Source organism: Nicotiana tomentosiformis, chromosome 5, assembly GCF_000390325.3.
Source record: "Nicotiana tomentosiformis chromosome 5, ASM39032v3, whole genome shotgun sequence".
In the NCBI taxonomy this organism is placed as follows: Eukaryota; Viridiplantae; Streptophyta; class Magnoliopsida; order Solanales; family Solanaceae; genus Nicotiana; species Nicotiana tomentosiformis.
The window spans coordinates 44,235,239-44,251,316 of NC_090816.1; positions in this window are offsets into that span (position 1 = coordinate 44,235,239).

The following is a 16,078-nucleotide window of genomic DNA, read 5'->3' on the forward strand; positions in this document are numbered from 1 at the left end:
TAAGAAATTCAGTAAAGCCAGACTTAAGCTCGGGGTGCAGTCCTGTTCCTAAGTGGAATTTCCTCTCCAAGAACTTTTCAAACAATGCAACTTGCTCGAACTCTTCCGCTGTGGACTTTGTTGCATCCGTCTCTTCTGGTACCTAGAAGTATCTTGGCACTTGGTAAGATTTCGACGCTTCTCCCCCTGGTTAGATTCACATGATTCGGGAATAGGCGTCGGTTCCTGCAACTGCTATGTCGCATGCTCCTTACCTTCGCTACTAGAGAAAAAAATCGCATTCATCTCTCTTGCCGCTGGTTGGTCGCCTTTTATCTATTTAATCCCTTCGGGAGTTGGGAATTTCATAAACTGATGATATGTTGATGGTAGACTTTCATCTTTATCACCCTTTCGGCATTCGTGGGCAGCAGGATCTCTCATCGGGTTGTCACGCTTGAGAGGTTAAATCTGATGAGGAGTTTTCTGGCCGGAATGATGCTTCTGGTAAGTTTGGCTTGTTCAAATACCCTTCATTGTATGATATTGGCCGAACTTCCTGGATCCACCAGAACACGTTTGATTTTAAAAGCTAGTACATTTAAATAAATTACCAATGCGTTGTTGTGCGGTAGCAACAATCTATCTGCGTCCTCCTCCGTGAAAGTGATGTCATCTTCAGTGACTTCCCGGAGTCTCTTGCTATAGGTTATTGACATATTCGTCTTCTTTGCTGCCGAGAAGGTAAGCCCGTTGATCACGTTCCCTCCGAAGATCATGTTGATCATCTGGCGTGGGGGGTCTTCTACTGCTTTTGAGTTCTGTGCGTTATCACGATTGTGACCGTAATTGTTCTTGGCCCGGTCGCTTAAGAATTTCCTGAGATGGCCATTTTTCAATAGTGTCGCCACCTCTTCCCGTAGATGTCGGCAGTCCCTAGTCCGGTGGCCAATCGTCGCATGGTATTCGCACCACAAATAAGGATCTCACTAGGTGGGATCGGACCTCATCCGCGTCGGGAACCATGCTTCTTTAATGTTTCTCATAACCGATACCAACTCTACTACACTACGTTGAAGTTGTATTCTAATAGCCTGGTGTAGGAAGGATCCCACGTACCTGGCGCTTCTTTGTCCTACAATTACCTGTTGTTACGACCGTGATCAGTTCTTCTATCGGTAATGAACCTGTTTGTCGGGCGAAAACCTCTGCCACGTCCTTCAGCCCATTCGTAAGGCAAAAATCGGCCCCTCGAAGACCGTCTATCTGTGTCAAAATCATCCTTAAATTTTTCTTTATTCTTCTCCCGACCTTTTGCCGATGCGGGGAAGCCAATCTGATCATCTTCAATCCTTATCTTAGACTCGTACTGGTTTTGAACATCCACCCAAGTCGTCGCTTGGAACTCAAGCAAGCTTTCCTTCAATTTCCAGGAAGCATCAGAACTTCTCGGATTCAGACCCTTGGTGAATGCTTCAGCTGCCCATTCATCCGAAATAGCCGGGAGCAACATCCTCTCCTTTTGGAACCGAGTGACGAATTCCCGTAACAACCCGGACTCTCCTTGTGCAATTCTGAATATGTCAGTTTTTCGAACCTGTACCTTTCTAGCCCCGGCATGGGCTTTAATAAAAGAATCTGCGAGCATCTCAAAGGAATCTATGGAATGCTCGGGTAATAGCGAATACCACGTCAAGGTTCTCTTCGTGAGAATATCACCATATTTCTTCAGCAAAATAGATTCAATCTCATGGGGAGCTAAATCGTTCCCCTTCACCGCCGTTGTATAGTTGCTAATAAGCTCCTGAGGGTCTGAAGTCCCATCATATTTTGGCACGTCGGGCATTTTAAACTATTTCGGGATCAATTCTGGTGCCGCGCTTGGTTTATACATCAACTGAGTATACTTCTTTGAGTCCAGCCTTTCAGCATCGGTGGTGCACCCGGGTTTTGGTCCATACGGGTGTTCACTTCCCTCATAAACTGTAGGAGCTCGCTTTCGAAGGGATCGTTGTAACGACCCGACTTGTCATTTTAAGAATTAATGCCCCGTTCAGTGACTTAAGGTCTCGAGCAGCTTCACAATATGTATTATGACCCACGGGTGTGGTCGAGTTTGATTTACTGAAGATTCAGAATTAAATTAAAATAACAATCCTTATTTAGAAGCATAAATGGAAAGAGTTGACCGGAGAGTTGACTTTTGAGCAAACGTCTTGGATTCAAATTCTCATGGTTCCAATAGCTCTATATGGTAATTTTGGACGTAGGAGCGTGTCCGAAAAATTATTTAGAAGTCCGAAGTGGAATTTGGCTTGAAATGGCGAAAATGGAATTTTTGGAAAGTTTGACCGGGGAGTTGACTTTTTGATATCAGGTCGGAATTTAGTTCTGAAAATTTGTATAGGTCTGTTTTGTCATTTATGGCTTGTGTGCAAAATTTGAGGTCAATCAGACGTGATTTGATAAGTTTCGGCATTAAATGTAGAAGTTGGAATTTTTTAGTTTCATTAAGCTTGAATTGGGATATGATTTGTGGTTCTAGCATTGTTCGATGTAATTTGAAGTTTCGACTAAGTTCGTATGATGTTCTAGAATTTGTTGATATGATTTGACGGGTCCCGAGGGGCTTAGGTGTATTTTTGGATCATTGGTTGAAAGACTAGTAAAGTTAAGAAATTTAGGAGTTTGACCATGGTCAATATCAGGTCAAGACGACCTCCTTTCGGTGTTTTGAGTGCGCGAGCAGGTCCGTAGTATTTTTTATGATTGAAATTCATATATGGTTTGTGTCCGGGAGGTTCCGGATGAGTTTCAGGGTGGTTTCAGATCATTTCGGAGAAGTTTGAATTTGCTGGTTTCTGGCAAAAACACTGTTCATTTGCAATTGCGAACCATTTATGGCAATTGCGAAAACACTGTTAGTTCGCAATTGCAAACCATTTATGGCAATTACGAATTGTTCATTCCTTATTGTTGAAAAAATGATAATTTGATGTGATTGTTACTTGAAATATTTATAAAATTTTGTGAGTATTGTTGGTTTAATATTTCTTGGGAATTAATTCCAATATGAATCTTCTTATGCAAATAATTAATTTAAGCGAGCTTAAGAATAAGTATTAATATAATTATCTAAATTTGCATTAATGAAGGTTTTGCTTTATGCTAAGTAATTTCTATCTAAAGTGATTATTTTTGGGTGTTATATACATTGTGTGGAGCCTTGGGCTATTTGTAGTGAAATTAATTGATTTTATTATATCTTTGAAAGTTGGTTGTGGCCATTGGGCAAATTGTGATATGAATTGATTTTATTATATTGTCGTGTTAATTTTTCGTGTAAATTATTGTGTTGTGTGAGTTACTATTTTGGGGAGATAAGGGTGGCATTTCACCGTTGATATTATGTGAGTATAAGGGTGGCATTTCACTGTTGTTGTGTTTGTTGGAATATTATCTGGGCGGAGCGATAAAGGTGGCTATAGGAGCAATAAGGGTGGCAATAGGAGCGATAAGGGTGGCTGTTGATACTGTCTGGGCGGAGCGATTAGGGTGGCTATAGGAGTGATAAGGGTCGCAATAGGAGCGATAAGGGTGGCTATTATCAGGGACGATATGTGATGACGTGGGGTTGTGTTGATAATTTTCATGTGATGTTGTGATTTTTTTGTGTTTATTTCTATACCTTGTGCAACTTGTCTTGTTATTGGTAAATTGATAACAATATTATTTATGTTGAAATTAAAAGCCTGTGGCTATTGCCAGGCGGATTATAAAATAAAATATGGGCACGAGGTGCCGTGAGTAAATAATAAGAATATTTGGCACGTGAATTGTCCGTGCAGTTGTGATGTGAAATGTGGGCACGAGGTGTTGTGATGAAATGATAATGATAATTGGCATATGAGTTGTCCGTGCGGTTGTGATATGAAATGAAGGCACGAGGTGCCGGGAAAATATGATGATTTAATTATGGGCACGAGGTGCTGTTGAAATATAAAAATAGGCTGAGACCCGTATTTACGAAAAATATAAAAATGGGCTGAGACCCGTGTTTACGAAAAATATGAAAATGGGTTGAGACCCGTATTTTTATGATTATGAAATGAGGTGTCATATGGTAACTTTTTAATTGAAAGAATTATATTCAAAATATTTATTTGGAAGAATTTTTACTTAGAAAGTATTATATGAAAGAATTTTATTTGAAAGATATTTATTTGAGGAAATTATATTTGAAAAGATTTATTGAAAGAATTATATTTGAAAAATAATTATTTGATAAAATTATATTTGAAAGAGAGTTATCCGGGAAGAATTATATGTGAAAGACATTTATTTGAAGGACTTGATTTAATTGGGTGTACTTGTGTTTATTAATTGTTAAGTGATATTAATGGTATTCTTGTTGTCTGCTGTGCATATCACTGGTTGTTCCATGTTGTCCTATTGTTATTTATTTCCTATTATTTTGTATATTATATTGCACAGGTTATTAGACTAGTTAGTGTCTTGACTTTACCTCGTCTCTACTCCATTGAGGTTAGTCTTGATACTTACTGGGTACCGACCGTGGCGTAATCATACTACACTTCTGTATATTTTTGTGCAGAGCCAGGTATTGAAGATATCGGACTTGAGCAGAGTTGATCATGAGGATTCAAGGTAGAGCTGCTTGGCCGTCGCAGTCCCTTTGAGTCTTTTCATTTAATTGTACTGTTAATTTGTAATCAAACAGTATTGTATATTCGGTTCTCGTGATCAATCCATGTATTCAGTTAGAGTTCGTAACTCAGTACTTCCAGTCTTGGGAGGTTGTGTATTGTAATTATTTCCGCTGTTAGATTTTAATTCAAAAAAAATGGCTTCAAAATGTAATAGAAATCGGCTTACCTAGTCTTAGAGACTAGATACCATCACGGCGCCTGTGGTGGAATTTCGGGTCATGACAATCGCTCTCGTTGTTGTCACCAGAACCACTCCCCCGGCCCCATCAGAGCCGACCTTGCCCCTGGGGGTGTTGTTGTCGACCCTCTGCATTGTTTGATTTGCTGAAGCGTCGGGAGGAACTGGACCTCGTCCATTTACGTTATTGGAAGCACCGGATAGCGCCTGCTTTATTTCTGCCATAACCTTATCCTGCCGTGTGAGATGGTCTAAAATGACCTCTTGTCGCTCTTGCAGGACCGTTACCGCTTCAACAACATGCTCCTCTTCAGCATCATCGAGAGTCGCCTCCCGAACATGTCGCGGGTATCGCCTGTCATGGACCAACGTATCATCATTTTCTTCATTGCGGGTGTCAATGATTGAATCCTCGTGTTGATGCTGGTCTCGTTGGGCCTTAATATTGTGTGTGTTGTTGACACCATTATTTGTCATTTTCTCTGATTTTTTGCTAAGAAGAAATAATCAAAACACGTTAGTAAAAGAGATAAGGATCAACTTAATTACACGACTGTCTAGGCCTCACGGTGGGCGCCAAACTGTTTACCCATAAAGCGGTACAATTGAATTTGTACGTGATTTCTAGACAAGTGAGTTACTTTGATCCTGAAATAATAAAAGAATATAAGAAATATGCAATACTTAGCGTTGAGATGAAGATGAAATAGCAAAAACGGAAATTTCAGGAGCAAGGCTTCCCGACACAATAATAATGAAATTAAAAAGTAAGAAGATAAAATTGTATAGAGGTTTGAATAGATTATAGCGTATGTTTGCCAGAAAATTGGTGTCCTTTACAATGATAACAAAAGCTCACTATTTATAGCTGCACCTAGGGGACAAGGTCCTAGGTTCATGCCCTTCTTTAATGTCAATTTTGAGGGTCATTAAAGAATGTGTAACGTTGAGCATAAATGAAAAATTCTTTGTAACGGGTAGTGTATTAAATACTATACAATATTCTCCATTAAATGCTACCGGGTGGCAGACCTTTGTTGCATCTTTATGAGCATCATTCTTTCCGGTAACAAATGGAACAATTGTCTTCGGTTTTAGCTATCATCTGCCTTCGGCTCCACGTGTCACTCTCTTATGCAATTACTTAGCATAGCATATTTTTACCCTATACAATTATACCAAATTTATTTTTGCATTGCGATGATAATATTGCCGCTTAATAAGATAATGAATTTCTTATCCAGTATGCTTTTGTGGGAAAATAATAACAGGTCAGAACCAATTTTGCAAAATTCGATTGTACAAGATATCCGGAAGTTTGCGAAATCAAACCGTTTTGATCCAGCGTAGAGGTCGCGTTTGGTTTAGAGAAGTGTTAAAAAAGAACTTTCCAAAAGCTGTTTAATATATTTTCAAAAACTATTCTTCTAAACAAGCACCATTAAAGAAAATTTTCACAGTTCGTAAAACTGAAAATTACAGCTTTATAATATCATGTTGTTGACAATTACCTTTGGCGAATGACTTGCCATCCTTTCTGGGTCGACTCTTGTGGGATGTGCTCAATTGCCTCCACATATTATTGTAAATCACTTGCATGCTAATATACAAATTTCTAGATAAAACTTTAACAGGAAAATGGCCGTCATAAAGCAACCATACCACAGGGGCTCCGATTTGCTGCAGATCCACTATAGTTTCGTTCCGAACCTCTTATTTTTGTTAAAGAAATTTTTCTACTGGCGTTTGATTAAAAATTAAATTTTCTTTATTAATATTCTTTTTTACAAAAACATTAAAAGAGCTTTCCGACAAAATATTTTCACCTCTTTTTAAAACATAGGTGATATTCGGCTTAAAATATGTATATTTATGTGCATATTGCCTCACATTTTACTCATGTTTCGTATATTTCGGATGTGTAATGTAATGTTTTATGCTAATTAGTGGTATTTTTATGTGTAGTAATCATCCAGATGCAATTTGGGACAAAGTTGCTTGAATTGAAACGAAAAGGGGAAGAAACGAGAAAAAGCCACAAAGTAGCGCCACAGCTAGCGTACTTGTGGCACAGTTTCCAGAAACACAAAATTTTCAGCGCCCCACGCTACCCTGGGCAGTAGTGACATGAAGTTGTTCTATTTCGCCCGGGACTTGGTTATTTTGACCCAAGACGCCCTTAACTCGTATAAAAGCAAACCTAAACCTATTTTGGGGGGGGAGGGGGGCATTTTGAGAGAGAAACACAATTACGGAACACTCGGGAGCACGAAATCCATCGATTCTTCCATCCTTTATCTAGTATTCATAGCTTTTATGTTTAAAAATAATATTTTGATTATTTTTATGAACATGAGTGACTAAAAACCTCATTTTTCTGGGGTTATGGGTCGTTCTTGACTATTGTAATTTGACGGTTGATAGTTTTGCTTGATTTATCATATAAATTTGTTTATTCAATCTTGCACTTAATTATTATATTATGTAGCTAACAATAGAGAACTATCTACGAATTTATAGTTGAACTCGAAGGTGGGAACTATAGATTGCATATAGGATTGAATAGAGTAAATTCTTGAATCCAGGCATCGGAGACTAGATTCGTGAGTAGGATAGACATATTCTAGTTGCCTTACTTGGTTATTTTTGCTCGAAATATACATGCATTCTTGTCAAGTTTGATTCTATAGACATATAGTCTTAGGTAGGCTTGAATAGGTGAGCGAAGCGTCGAAAGAACTTTGCGAGCATAATAAACCCTGCTAATCAACAAATTAGATAAGTCAAGTGATTTCATCAACATGAAAAATGCAATAGGAGAGACGTCAATCCCATAACCCTGAATTATCCTCATCTCATTGAATTCTTCCTAAGTGTTTGTTTGTTCTACTTACGACCGGTGGTTGAGGCCGCGAGGCCTAGTCTAGCAAAGATGACTTGGGCAATCATGAAGCCTGACATCACGAGACACTTTGAGCTCAAACAGTATATGGTGCAGCTGATTCAGTCCATATGGCAGTATGTGGGTCTATCTCATGAAGATCCGCATAGGTACATATAGAATTTTTTGGAGATTACAGATATATACAACTATCCGAACGTCCCCAAGGACTGTGTCACACTGACCTTGTTTCCATTTTCTTTGTTGGGGGGAAGAAAAGGAGTGGTTGAACAAAGAGCTAGCAAACTCAATCCGAACATGGAATGATCTTGTAATGATCAGGCCGGTCGTTTCGAGTATTGTAACCCTGACCCCCTATTTATTCCCTCCTATATGTTATATTGTGGTTGCAGGAATTGTCGGGGTGTTTTCTTTTGGTTTCGGGGGAGTTTCGGAATAAAGTAGGACATATAGTCCCTATGTTGGAGCTTTAAGTTGAAAGAGTTGACCATAGTATGACTTTTGTGTAGATGACTCCAGAATGGAGTTTTGATGGTTTCAATAGTTTCGTATGGTGATTTTGATCTTAGAAGCGTGTTCGGATGTTGATTTGGAGGTCTGTAGGTTGTTTCGGCGTGACTCGGCGAAAGTTAAAAAGTTGAAGGTTTGGAAGGTTGACCGGGAGTTGACTTTATTGATATCGATGTCGGATTCCGATTTCAGAAGTTGGAATAAGTTTATCATGTCATTTATGACTTGTGTGTAAAATTTGAATTCAATCGAAGTTGTTTTAGTGTGAATCGGCATTGGTTTTGAAATTCGAAAGTTCATAGTTTCATAAGCTTGAATTGGGGTTGCGATTCGTAGAATCGATGTTATTTTATGTGATCTTTGGCCTCGAGTAGGCCCGTTAGGTGTTCTGAAACTTGTGGTATATTCGGACGGGGTCGTAGACGTATGTTTTGCCATGTCCAACTGGGACCGCAGATGCGGTCCATGTTTCGCAAAAGCAAACTCGCCTATGTGAGGAATGCATAGCGGAAGCGGAGATGACCAGGAAGACCTTGGATCGCAGAAGCGGACAGTGTCCGTAGAAGCGATAAGGGGTCCGCAGGTGTGAGTCTTCTAGGCTTAAGTTGGAACCGCACCTACGATGATTTTTCCGCAGGTGCGGTGTCGCAGGTGCGGCTGAGTGACCGCAGATGCGGATTCACTAGGCAGAAAAAGACCTAAGTTGGGGGTTTGATTTCATAATTCATTTTTGGACCTAGAGAGCTCGGTTTGTGGCAATGTTTCGGGAGATTTTTAAGGAAAACATTGGGGTAAGAAATCCTAACTCGGTTTTGGTTAATTTACACGAACCGATTATTAATTTAAACATTTAATTAGTGATTTGAGTTGAATATTTTGAGAAAATTTGTCAAACCTTCTTAGGCTAAAATTTGAGGATTTGGAAGGCGATTTGTGGTCGGATTTGAGTAAGTCTTGTATGGTTAGACTCGTTATCGAATGTGTGCTCGGATTTTGTAATTTTTGTCGGTTTTCGAGACGCGAGACCGGGTTGACTTTTTAAATTGACATTTTATTTCTTTGCAAAGGTCGTAATTTTATTGTTCGAAATAGTTTTCTATAGTTTATATTTATATCATGAAGTTGTTTTGGCTATATTCGGGCCGTTCGGGGTCGGATAATCGAGGAAAAGACCTACTAGTGAATTGAGTAGCGTATTTTGAGGTAAGTGTCTTGCCTAACTTTTGTGTGAGTGAATTATCCCTTAGGATTGGTGTTGTTTGTGATAACTGTGATATGCGAAAACCGTGTACGCAAGGTGACGAATGTGTGCACGGGCTAAATATTGAAAGTTACCGGTTTTAGCTATGTAGATTCCTTCCATGCCTTAATTGAGTTACCTTAACATGTTATAGTCATCATTTCTAGTCTATCTTCACATGCTCTACTTGTCTTATCTCTTATTTCTTAATTGCCCTACATGTTTAGCTGAAGTTGTTGTTGCCTCCTTTTTTCCTTATTAATTATTTAACCATAAATTCTTTACTTGAAGTTGTTATTCTTGGAATGTCTTGTTGATGAAACCGATATTAAGTTATAAAGGTCGTGATTCACGTTGAGGCAAAGTGTTAAGTTATGAAATACTATTCTGTTGAGTTATTTAATTCTAGTTGTTATTGTTGAGACTCTTGCGTACATTGTGGTTGAGTCATGGACTCTTTATTGCGAAAACACTGTTATTATTGATTCTTTGCCAAGTTGTGATATTGGGCACTTGAGGTGCGATTTGTGATACATTGTGATATTGATACGCATACGGTGGTATAATATTTTGGGGTTGAAACTCATGTGGAGAGATAAGGTGGGCTTGATATGCGTGGCTAGTAAGAAAACTACTAGAAGTCATGCGGTGTAATAAGGTGGGCTAAAATGCTAGATGCTATTTCGGGAAAATGATTTTCAAAACTAAATGCAAGGCTCCTGCGGTGATATAAGGAAAGATTGTGAATTATTCTTGTGATTTGAGACTATGAGGCGGTACCTCGGTAGTGACTTTTGTTGGTATTTCTCTATTGCTTCACTCGCCTTTGGTTGTTTTGTTCATTATCATATCATTCCTTGTTTTCTCCGTGTTGCATTATTTTCTTTTGTTTCGTGTAGCTAACCTTGATATGTTATTTGTTGTTCCAATTTCATTGCTATCATTACTACACCACCATACACTTGTATAGTTTTTCATATTTATTCCAGTAGGACCTTGACTTGACCTCGTCACTACTCTACCGAGGTTAGGCTTGGCACTTACTAGGTACCGTTGTGCTGTACTCATGCTAAGCTTCTGCACATCTTTTTGTGTAGATACATGTACCTCCTACCAAGCCAGGTATTAGCGAGAGCTCAGCTGTGGAGACTTCAAGGTATACCTGTCGGCGTACGTAGGCCTCGGAGTCCTCCTCTACCTTGACTATTCTATTTTCCTTATCCTTTTATAGACATTGATGTATAGGATTATGCAGTACTACTATTTAGAGCCTGTAACTTGTATTCACCGGGTCTTGGGAGTTGTATATGCTGAGTTGCTGAGTTTATTTTATATAGTTGCTGAGCTTTGAGACTTTAATTATTATTTCAGTTATTTTTGCATGAATGTTAGGCTTACCTAGTCTTAGAGAGTAGGTGCCATCACGATATCCTACGATGGAAAATTAGGGTCGTGAGAAGTTAGTATCATAGCTCTAGGTTCATAGGTGTTACGAGTCACAAGCAGGTTTAGTAGAGTCTCGCGGATCGGTATGGAGACTTATGTACTTATCTTTGGGAGACTATGGAATTGTTAGGAAAAGTTTCACTTCTTTGATTTCTTATCGTGCGAATTTGTTGACTTCAAAATACTAAATCACTGTCTTTTTATTCTCTCGCAGATGGTGAGGACACAGACAGCTAGATCAGATGATCATACACCCCTGCCTCCTGCTAGAGTCACGAGAGGTCGAGGTAGAGGCCGAGGACGGGCACGTGGTGCAGCCAGATCACCGGCCTGAGCTCCTAAAGAGGAGCCACTAGTAGCTCCAGTTGGAGGACATGCACCTGAGATGCCTGTTACTACCCCTGCACTACAGGAGACTCTCGCCCAGGTTTTGAGCATGTTTGGCACTTTAGCTCAGGTGGGGTTGATGCCACTTGCTCCTACCACATCTCAGGCTTGGGGAGGAGTACAGACTCCCATTGTCCGTACACAGAGCAGTGGGTTCAAGTTAACCAGGTCCTAGTGGTCATACCAGTGCAGCCGGCCATCCTAATTAAACCTGAGGTTAGGGAAGTAGCTTCTGAAGGCAAGCAGCTCGGGCTCGAGATGTACAAGAAGTACCACCCTCCTACTTTCAGCAATTTGGCTTCAGATGATGCCCAGGGTTTTCTAAAGGAGTGACACCATATCCTCCATACTCTGGGTATTGTGGATTCGAGTGGGGTTGCTTTCACTACGTTCCAACTTAAGGGAGTGGCTAATCAGCGGTGGCGAGCGTATGAGTTGGGTAGCCCGATCGAGGAAACTTCACTCACCTGGGCTCAGTTCTCAGAGATGTTCATGAGGGAGTTTGTTCCCCAAAGCCTTCGTGATGCATGTTGAGCATAATTTTAGCAGATGTGCCAGGGTACTGTGACTATATCAGAGTACGCAGTCCGGTTTAGGGAGTTGTCCATGCATGCACTATCTTTAGTCTCCACGGTCAGAGAGCGAGTCCATCGATTTATCGAGGGGCTCAACCACAATAATAGATTCGGCATGGCTCGAGAGTTGGAGATTGATATCCCATACCAGCAGGTAGTGGATGTCGCTAGGAGATTGGAGGGTATGTAGGCCCGGGAGAGAGAGGAGAGGGAGGCCAAGATCCTCAAGATTCTGGAAAATATAGTGGTGCTCGTGCCCTAGTTGCAGTCCGTCATGGTAGAGGCTATGTCAGTCGTCCTATTCATTTAGCACTTCCAGCTTTCAGTGGTATTTTGGCTACTCCTGGGCCTCAGGTTGCCCATATGCACCACCCCTGTCTAGTGCACCTCCTACACGGGGTGCTTTCAGTGGTCAGTACAACTGACCGGGCCTGAGATAGTTCAAGAAGCCACGTCCTCTAAGAGCTTGTTTTGAGTGTGTGACACTCGTCATATGGTGAGGGGCTGTCCTAGACTCATGAGGGGTGCACCTCTATAAACAACTCAGGCTCCACGTATTCCACAGGGCCCCCAGACTTCTCAGGCTGTGGTTACCGCACCAGTTGCCACTCCACTTGCTCAGCCAGCTAGAGGTGGAGGTAGAGCAGGCAAAGGTCGCCCTAGAGGGGGAGGCCAGGCCATATGTTATGCTCTTCCTACTAGGACGGAGGCGGTTGCATCTAACTCAGTCATCACAGGTTTTGTTCTGGTTTGTCACTGAGATGCATCGGTCTTATTTGATCCTGGCTCCACTTATTCCTATTTATCATCTTACTTTGCTCCATATTTGGGTATATCTCGTGCTTCTTTGAGTTCTCCTGTCTATGTGTCCACGCCTGTGGGAGATTCCATTATTGTTAACTATGTGTATCAGTCGTGTTTAGTTGTTCTTGGTGGTTTTGAGACCAGAGTCGATCTATTGTTACTCAGTATGGTAGATTTTGATATTAGTTTGGGCATGGGCAGGTTTTCACCCTATCATGCTATTCTTGATTGTCACGCGAAGATAGTGACATTGTCTATGCAGGGTTTGTTGCGGTTGGAGTGGAGGGGTACCTTGGATTATGTTCCTAGCAGGGTGGTGTATTTCCTCAAGGCACAGTGGATGGTTGGGAAGGGATGTGCGGCATATCTAGCCTTCGTGAGAGATGTCAGTGTTGATACTCCTACTATTGAGTCAGTTCCGGTAGTGAGGGACTATCCAGATGTATTTTCGGCGGATCTTCCGGGCATGCCGCCCGATAGGAACATCAATTTTGGTATTAATTTGTTACCAGGCACTCAGCCCTTTTTCTATTCCACCATATCGTATGGCCCCAACAGAGTTGAATGAGTTAAAGGAGTAGTTGCAAGAGTTGCTTGATAATGGCTTTATTTGGCCCAGTATGACACCTTGGGGCGCTCAGGTCATGTTTGTAAAGAAGAAGTATAATTCTATGCGCATGTGTATCGATTATCGTCAGTTGAACAAGGTTACAGTGAAGAGTAGGTATCCATTTCCACGCATTGATGGCATAATTGATCAGCTACAGGGTGCCAGAGTGTTCTCAAAGATTTATTTGCGGTCGGGCTATTATCAGTTGAAGAATCGAGAGCCGAATATTCTTAAGACTGCCTTCAGGACTCGGTATGGTCATTACGAGTTTCTTATGATGTCATTTGGGATGACCAACGCCCTAGTATCATTCATGCACTTGATTAGTAGTGTATTTCAGTCCTATCTTGACTCATTCATCATTGTGTTTATTGATGCCATCTTGGTGTACTCCTGGAGCCAAGAGGATCATGAGCAGCACCTGAGGACAGTGCTCCGGACCTTGAGAGAAAAGAAGTTGTATGCAAAATTTTCAAAGTATGAATTTTGGCTTGATTCAGTGGAGTGTTTGGGTCATATAGTGTCGAGTGAGGGGACCAAGGTAGATCTGAAGAAGATTGAAGCAGTGCATAGTTGGCCCAGGACATTTTTAGCTACTGAGATCCAGAGATTTCTTGGTTTGGCAGGGTATTACCGTCGATTCGTAGAGGGTTTCTCATCTATTGCTGCACCTATGGCCAGATTGACCCAGAAGGGTGCTCCGTTCAGGTGGACCGAGGAGTGTGAGGAGAGCTTTCAAAAGCTTAAGACTACTTTGACTATAGCCCCAGTGTTGGTGTTACCTACGGGTTAGGGGTCTTACACTGTGTACTGTGATGCATCGCGAGTTGGCATCGACGCGGTGTTGATGCAAGATGGTAGGGTGATTGCCTACGCATCTAGACAGCTGAAGGTGCTTGAGAAGAACTATCTTGTCCATGATCTTGAGTTAGCAGCTATTGTTCATGCCTTGAAGATCTGGCAGCACTATTTGTGCGGTGTCCCTTGTGAGGTCTATACCGACCACCTGACTCTACACCATCTGTTCAAATAGAAGGATCTTAACTTGCGTCAGCAGAGATGGTTAGAGTTGCTTAAGGACTATGATATCACCATTCTATATCATCCTGAGAAAGCCAATGTGGTGGTTGATGCCTTGAGTCATAAGGCAGAGAGCTTGGGCATTTTAGCATATCTACCGGCAGTAGAGAGGCCATTAGCATTGGATGTTCAGGCCTTGGCCAACCAGTTTGTAATATTGGATATTTTGGAGTCAAGTCGAGTTTTGGCATGTATGGTTTCTCGGTCTTCTCTACATGATCGTATCAGAGAGTGTCAGTATGACGACCCCCATCTTTTTGTTATCAAGGACACGGTTCAGCACGACGATGCTAAGGAGGTCACTATTGGGGATGACGGTGTGTTACGGATACAAGGCTGGCTATGTGTGCCCAATGTAGATGCTTTGCGTGAGTTGATTCTTCAAGAGGCCCACAATTCGCGATACTCCATTCATCCGGGTGTCGCTAAGATGTATCAGGCCTTGAGGCAGCACTATTGGTGGAGTAGGATAAAGAAAGACATAGTGGAGTATGTAGCTCAGTGCCTAAATTATCAGGAGGTGAAGTATGAGCATCAGCGGCCAGGTGGATTGCTTCATAGGCTAGAGATTCCAGAGTGGAACTAGGAGCGGCTTACTATAGATTTTGTTGTTGGGATCCCACGAACTCAGAGGAAGTTCAATGCAGTATGGGTGATTGTGGATAGGTTGACCAAGTCATCTCATTTCATTCCAGTGGTGACTAATTATTCTTCAAAGCAGCTGGCTCGGGTCTATATTCGCGAGATCGTCAGACTTCATGACATGCCGGTATCTATCATCTCTGACCGGGGTATGCAGTTTATGTCAAGGTTCTGGAAGGTCGTACAATGTGAGCTAGGCACACGGGTTGAGTTGAGTATAGCATTTCACCCTAAGACGGACAAACGGTCCGAGTGCACTATTTAGATATTAGAGGATATGCTCTGTGCATATGTGATGGTGTTTGGGGATTCTTGGGATCAGTTCTTGCCATTTTCGTAGTTTTCTTACAACAACATCTACCAGTCGAGCATTCAGATGGTTCCGTATGAGGCCTTGTATGGGAGGTGGTGTCGGTCCCCGGTGTGATGGTTTAAGCCGGGTGAGGCTAGGCTATTGGGACAGACTTGGTTTAGGATGCTTTGGAAAAGGTTAAATTGATTCAAGATCGGCTTCGCACGGCCCAATCTAGATAGAAGAGTTATACGGATCGGAAGGTTCGCAATATTGCATTCATGGTTGGGGAGCGGGTCTTGATCTGGGTTTTGCCCATGAAGGGTGAGGTTCGAAAAGAAGGGCAAGTTTAGCCCTAGGTATGTCAGACCTTTTGAGATTCTTGAGAGAATTGGAGAGGTGGCCTACAATCTTGCACTACCACCTAGTCTAGCTGCAGTTCATCCAGTGTTCCATGTTTCTATACTCTAGAAGTATCACGGTGATCCGTCTCATGTGGTGGATTTCAGCTCAGTCCAGTTGGATAAGGATTTATCTTATGTTGAGGAGCCGGTGGCCATTTTGGACAAACAGGTCTGAAATTTTAGGTCGAAGAACATTGCTTAAGTGAAGGTTCAATGGACGGGTCAACTAGTCGAGGAGGCTACTTGGTAGACCGAGCATGATATGTGTAGTTGTTACCCTCATCGTTTCACCACTTCAG